This window comes from Mesocricetus auratus, unplaced genomic scaffold (genome assembly GCF_017639785.1).
Source record: "Mesocricetus auratus isolate SY011 unplaced genomic scaffold, BCM_Maur_2.0 Super-Scaffold_100009, whole genome shotgun sequence".
NCBI lineage: Eukaryota > Metazoa > Chordata > Mammalia > Rodentia > Cricetidae > Mesocricetus > Mesocricetus auratus.
Window position 1 is genome coordinate 79,002,574 of NW_024429193.1, and position 7,090 is coordinate 79,009,663.

Genomic DNA, 7,090 nt, shown 5'->3' on the forward strand with positions numbered 1-7,090 from the left:
CACCCAGGGTCTTTGCAAGCCCTGCAGCTGCGTAAGCATGGATCTGGGAGAAAGGGTCTCACCCAGGTAGATCTCCAGGCTTAAAGGCTTTCAGCAAGCTGGTGTTTTATTCTCGGGCACAGCCTCATTAGTACGGGCTGCATTTTGTTAACTGGCCGGCATGGAGTAGAAAGAACATAAATCCAGCCATCTTCTGCGTCCCACTCAGCCATTCCCCCAAGAAGGGTCTCTTTTTCCTATTTTCCTAAAGGCATAGAAGAGCTGTGAATGCCAGGGTTAGTAATAGCAAGTAAATAAAAGGCTACCGTCACTTTTCTGAGAGGAAAGCACAGGATCTAATCTGATATTTTGCAAAGATGTGGGGACAGAAGGAGCATTTATCTTCACCTACACACACATACACACACACACACACACACACACACACACACACACCACTTTGCCTCCATCTCCACCCCTAACCTCAGTCAGGGAATGGCATTTTTCATTTTGTGATGCCAGGCGACAAAGGGACTCCACTGGCTGAGCCGTGTTTGGGGGATCCAAGCGGCCACCACCATGGAAGGAACACTACAGCTCCCTCCCCTAACGGGACGCAAACACGTGTCACGTGTCCAATAATAGGATGCAAGGCTATTTCTGGCCTGACCTTCCCCTCTCCTCCCTCCAGAGCAGGGTCTTCGTTTAAAAAACTGCCACAGAGGAAGCTCCGAGATTTCTCAGCATTGTGGAGACCCGTGGACTCACTGCACACGATGGTGCTCTGTGACTTCCCGGTCTTAAATAAAGCAGCATTGGCTTTTTCTGGGTGACAAGACTCCAAGGTGACCAATGGAGGGGCTTACATTTGACAAGTACTACACCACCTCACATCCGCCCAACTCAGAAGGAGCACAAAGGTAGGTGTTTGAAAGCGGAACTCTTTCAATAATTGTGTTCTTTTTCTCAGATTCCAGTCCCTTGAAAGCCTCTAGCGTGGCCACTGTGTGCATCACTGAGAACTGTCGCCGGAAGCTTGGGCCACTCACTCTGCTTGGAATTCGATTCGGGCTTCCCAGGTTCCCAGAGTTCTCCAGGGACTGGGCTCTTTGACGAATGGAAAGGAAAGGGCACTCACCTGCTCCTGTGATCTTGCTTGCTTCACAACCGGGAACTGGTTACCTCTCATTTTAGATGCCCTGGCATCACACTGAAAACTCACCAGGGGTCGGCAGATGCCTCAGTGGCTAAAGGTACCTGCTACCAAGTCTGCGCACCCGAGGTCTGTCTCCTCAGCCTGTGTGGTCCCCACAGGTCTCATACAGGGATGCAAACTGTGGGAGAGGAGACTGAAAACCATGTGTGATTGACGTCGTCAACCTGGACGAGACTTCAGTCTTCTACCAAGAGGTAATGTCAGCCTATTTAAAACACAGAACAATTTGGGAAACGATTTTCAGGCAACAATCAGTCCAGTTCCAGGTGCACAATAAGGTTTAAGGTGTGACTACGTAGACACTCCTTTGCCAAGTGCTTGTGACTGTGACGGTAGGGTCTGTAGCTAAGGCTTAGAATCGAGTGTGGCCTCTGACCTGTACCTGGGTCTAATGTGGGTGTGGCATCATCGCCTCTAAGAATGGGTAATGACCTGCGGAGAGTCTGTGATAATCCTTCTGGGGAATTTGGGTGAGGTCTGCCTCTATAGCAAAAGGTGAATGAGATCTGCTTCCACAGATAGTAAGGTCACCAGGTCATTAAAATCTACTCACGGGTATTTCGTCTCCTCCATTGAGAAGAGGCCCCTGTGCATTTAACGTCTCCCTAGCGATCTGTGGGCACAAGGACCTATGTGTTCAACAGACCTTCCCTCAAGCTGTCCTCTGACATCTGCACACACGCTGTGACACATGTTGCCTTACCTAGATGCACGGCATACATAGTAAATAAATAAAAATGTAATCTTGAAAAATTGTAAAATGATTAGAAAACAGTACCTCAAACTCAACGCTTACTTTTCCTATAACATTAGATGTCGGCGTTCTTCCTTTGGAGGGAGATGATCCTTCGTAAGCAAGGCAAGATTTACCCCAAAGGCCAAAATCAATTGCTCACAGAGAAGCATTTTAATGGTCTATTTTCTTGTGTGGGATTTAGGTTACATTCGTACCACACAATTTCAGCACTAGTAGAGTCTTTAATTCATTTTGCTGATAATGAAGTATAACTCGGATGACTATGTTGTTCATTATAATGAAAAATTTTAAATACCTATTAGGTGAGCATGATTTATGAAGCTTCGTTTTTAATGTGTCAAAAAACATCATTTTGTGGTCTTTCTTCAGATTCCCTGGGACTCTCATCTTTCTTTCCTACTGTGCAGTTGCAGAGGTGGGGAAGACATTCTGTTTCACCAGCTGTCATTTAATCTCCGTGGGGAACAAAGGGGAAAATCTGGCCTCTTTCAAAGTGTTTACCTTCGAAAGAGTCTATGCTTTTACGTGTGGCATGACATGTCATGAACAGTTGAGCCACATTCACTGCTATTTTGGGGCCCATATGGCCTGAGGGAAACAGGTTAGACACACCTGGTAGACTAGCATTCACTTGGAGAAAAAACTGAATATTACACCATGATGATACTGACAAAATTGAAGATCAAAAGAGAAATCATTGATTTCTATAGGAGTCTGAGAAATCTGCTCGTGTGACATGGATAGTCTACAAAACTTGGGCTTTCCAGTAAGAGTGGTAATAAGCAAATTAAGTACAAGACAGCATTTTACTTCATCTGTCTTTAAATTTTTTGCAAGAATTTTTCTTTGTTCTTGACAGATAAACCGTGGTCAGCAGTGAAAAGGAATTTCCAGAACACAGAGAGTGAGAAAACTAGATCAAACTTTAGTAGCATAAGGGCTCTGATTATTCTTATCCTAAGTATTCACTTCAAACAACTTCAAAATGCAGAAAATTGATGAAAATTTATTTTATTATGATATTACAAACCAGACAAAATTATAAAAATTAGGCCCTATTCTATGAGATTTTTTGCATGCACTTATACTAAGATATAAACACATGGCTATCTTTCAGCAATTCTCCAAACCAGAGCCATATTGTACCACGTGTAATTGTTTTTTAAAATTAGCATAAAATCTGGATAATTTGCCATAAAGTACTTATAGCTATATATTTTCATAGATGCTAAAAGGCAGGATTTTTTGTTAAAGTCAGCATTAGACCCCTCCATGTTGGAATGCTGACTGACTTAGTCTTAGGTAGGTCTATGCAAGGAGCCATGACTACTGTGAGTTCATGAGCTTAGCAGTCCTGTCAGATCCAGAAGACAGTTTCTCCTCTGTCCTTCAAGACTTCTGACCACTGCAATCTTTTTTACCCATTCTTTCCCAGGATTTCCCAAGTTTTGAAAGGGAAGGATTGTGATATAGATGTCCAATATATGACTAAACACCACACAGACAGCTGGTCTGCATTTTGTACAGTTGTGAATTCCTGCTTTAACTTCGATTCTCTGGACAAAGAAGTTTTCCAATGAAGCACACTAATCTGTGGGTCTAGAGATAAATATTTAGAGGGTAGTTTGGTACTATGTCCATTTAGCAAAATAGTAGCAGTGGGTTTACCCTTGGGGCTCAGTCATGAGTTCTTGCCAGATTTAGAGTATCGGTTATGCATTTCCCCTGCAGAGTGGTCCTTCGGTCCAGACAGAAAGTAGTTGGTTCCACCAATAACATTTGTGCTGCGATTGCACCCGTGGGTATCCTTAATGCCAGCTGTTATCATAGCTACCAATGCTCACAGCTGGGTAAGACTGCTGAGGTGTTTTCTTCCCGGGTAGCTTAGACAGCACCTTCGAGCATGATGAAAGCTAACCAGTCAGGAGAAAGCTTCTAGATCAATATCCACATGATTTCTCAAAGACCTGTGACAAAAGTGTGTGGTGTCTTCAGCAGAAGAAACTTACCAGCAAGTCCTGATGTGCAAAATGATAAGCGTTTTTAGAGTTGTATGTTAAGCATAGTATTCTATATTGTTCCTTATGTCTACACTTAGATGCTTCAATTAATAGGACATCTTGGACATACTCTTCTGGAATGGATATTAGCAATAGAGGATGAAGGGAGGGGGTAAAAGGAAGTTACAATTCAATCAGTCTCTTTAGTTGAAATTGTTTTGTCTTGCTTCAGTTTTTCAGTGGTATAATTTTGATATTAAAAATCATCATTCTCTGTCCTGTTCGATAATCATTTATATCTACACTGGTGTCTGTGAGGTTTGACAAACACATACACTGTTTTTATTATTCCTTAGTGCTACTCCATGGCCTTGGCTTTAGTCGACAAATAAAAATCGAGAGCTCCTCAAGCTTCTCCTAGATTTCCAGTGTTGACATCCAGCTCAATACGAGAAAGCTTTCAACTCTTGCAAAATGAGCTTCTGATACAGATAAAAAATGTTTGTTTGTTCTGGGTCTCTACATCTCAACTCACCTGGGAACTGAAGAATAACACTGCATGACCGAGAGGTTCTACACTCCGGGAAAAAGGGAAATGAGTACTCAACACGGTCCACGATGGGGGCGTGTTGTTTCACAGGATGGGAGAGAAACTGCGTGCAAAACACACTACACCACCAATGAGCTTCCTGTCGACTGCACTTCCCAGAAAGGAACAGAAGTGACTTGTCATCACAGAACACCCTCTCTAGGGACCCTGTCTTCTCTGCCATAGTCTCTTGGTTTCCAGCTGCTGGCTTGCTTATTTGTAAATGACTCCATATGATGCTGTCAGTTTCTATCACAGTCACTAACTTTTTCCCTTGTGCCTTCTTCCCTATTCCGAAGGCACATGGAGAGCAGGCAGTACATCGGGCATTTCCTTTGGCTCCCTGAGAAATAACACTTTGGCATAAAAAGTTACTTACAAGTGCTATTGAGATTCATGGCACTGAGAGATAGAGTGAGTTCTGGCGAAGATTTCACTCTGAGACACCAGCAGCTACCCTAAGAAGCCAACATTTGGAAAGCAGTTATAAATGCATAGTAGAAAGTAGGGGACAGAGGGCTGGGAGCAGAGGCAGCCAGCCAGAGGCCTGGGCCCTCTAAGCAGACAGCAAAACTTGGGGAGGTAGGAACTTGTCTTTGTTTAAGTAAGCAGTGACAGAGGGACAGGATTTTTTTTCATAATATGTTAATCAGTGACTCCTAACTCGTTTTATGGGCCCCGTTTATCTAAGAGACAGTTTCACCCAGCCTCTTTCTTCTTTCCCACATTAGCTGCCATGTCAACTCTGCTTTAAGCCAACAATACAGAATATATAGATTCAAATGTTCATACCTATTTATAACAGATGTTCAGGAGCTGTATGGGGACTTTTAGTTCTGAGCAGCTATATTATTTGGTGAAACTGAAATGCTTTTATGACTGTCTGCCATTTATAAGGAAAACATTTCTTAGTTCTTCATAGAAAAAGAGCACTTTTTACTTATTTCAAAAGAAGATTTTTATGCTCAGCAGCTACTGCTCAGGGTTGCAGTGGAATGGCAGCACACATTCATCAACACAGATTTACTGGACAAATATTTGGAAAGAAAACTTGGAATCTGCTCTTTATGTGACTTCAAGGGAACAGGGCACTGCCATTACTCCGGTCACTGCCGTACAGTAGCCTTTAGAGCTTACTGGTCTTATCTAACTGACATGTGCCAGCTTTCGGTCAGATTTCCCCTGCAGAGCACCCACCTCGACCCTGCACCAAACCCTACTACCCACTGCTCTGCTAACAATCAGGTTTTAATTGCCCTGAGGAATACACTTCAGAGCGGTTCTGAAAGAATAGAGGTTAATATATTTGAATGAACCATTTTCAGATTACCATGCAATTTCTGCCATCTTAATCAAATCTATAAGGATATGATTATACTGTATTTTTATTCTCACTCTTTTCCTGAAACTGTGAAACCATATTAGGGATGGATACTGTTTCCAGTGTTATCTTTAGCATTATCATCTTCATTTTCAAAGTGAAACTTGGTTTTCCTGAAATTGTCTTCTGATGAGAACATTTTATTACAGAGCAGAAAGCGAACATGTTGGAGCTGGGAGGAACAGTGTGGCTCTCTTAAGCCTTTCCTGAACAAATGTCGTGGAAAGACAAGTATTTGTTACAGCATCATGGGGGCAAAGGAAGCATACATTTTGTAATCAAAAGACCTCGGTTGACATCTTATCTCTGAAATCCAACTTGTAAATGTTGCCTTATCTAGAAATTGAATTAAGTGAAAGCAATGCTCAAACTAAAATATAACATTGATTACATGAAGTGTTTTAGATATTTCGCTCAAGTACCTATTGAAATTAGTATTCCAATAGAATGACAACCCCATCTGTGTCCCATGTTTTCCAGAGCCTATAATAGTGCCTGTCACATAGTAGGTGCTATCCTAAATACCTCTTAGACAATTGAATCTGATGAGTAATGTTGCTAAAATACAATACATTTAACATTAAAATGGAACTTAATTCCATTTTAATAGTGAATATGACATTTATGCCATTGGTAACAAATTTATTTGACTCAAAATTGCCAGAAGGTTCTTTCAGAAGTTCTATAATAATTCTATTAGCTAGGGCTTCTTGAGTTTAAATCCATTTTTAAAATGTCTGGAGAGAGTGGGCTGTAGTGGTGCACACCTTTAATTCCAGCACTTGGGAGGCAGAGGCAGGCAGATCTCTGTGAGTTGGAGACCAGCCTTGTCTACAAGAGCTAGTTCCAGGACAGGCTCCAAAGCCATAGAGAAACCCTGTCTCAAAAAACAAAGACAAACAAAAAACAGTCTGGAGGCTAGGGAGATAGCTTGCTGACTACATCAGCATGAGGACCCAAGTTCAGATCCTGAGCACCAGACACCATGAAGGCAGAAAAAAGGAAATTCCCATGACTGGCTGCCTAGCCCATCTAGCCAAATAAGTGAGCTCCGAGTTCAGTGAGATACCCTGTCTGGAAAATAAGGTGTCAGTGAGATGAAAGCAGGTAGAAACCACTCACTTGGAAATACTGGCAGTCTGAGTCAATCCCTGCAACCAAGGGTGGA

At 42.3% G+C, this 7,090-nt stretch overlaps 1 long non-coding RNA gene across 1 annotated transcript; it reads left to right on the forward strand.

The window, feature by feature from the left end:
- The first annotated feature begins 680 nt into the window (after window positions 1-680).
- Window positions 681-6,318, forward strand: LOC121142470. Its single transcript, XR_005879521.1, has 3 exons — window positions 681-824; window positions 950-1,389; window positions 4,309-6,318. It is a non-coding gene; the product is annotated as an uncharacterized LOC121142470 (long non-coding RNA).
- Window positions 6,319-7,090: the final 772 nt, after the last annotated feature.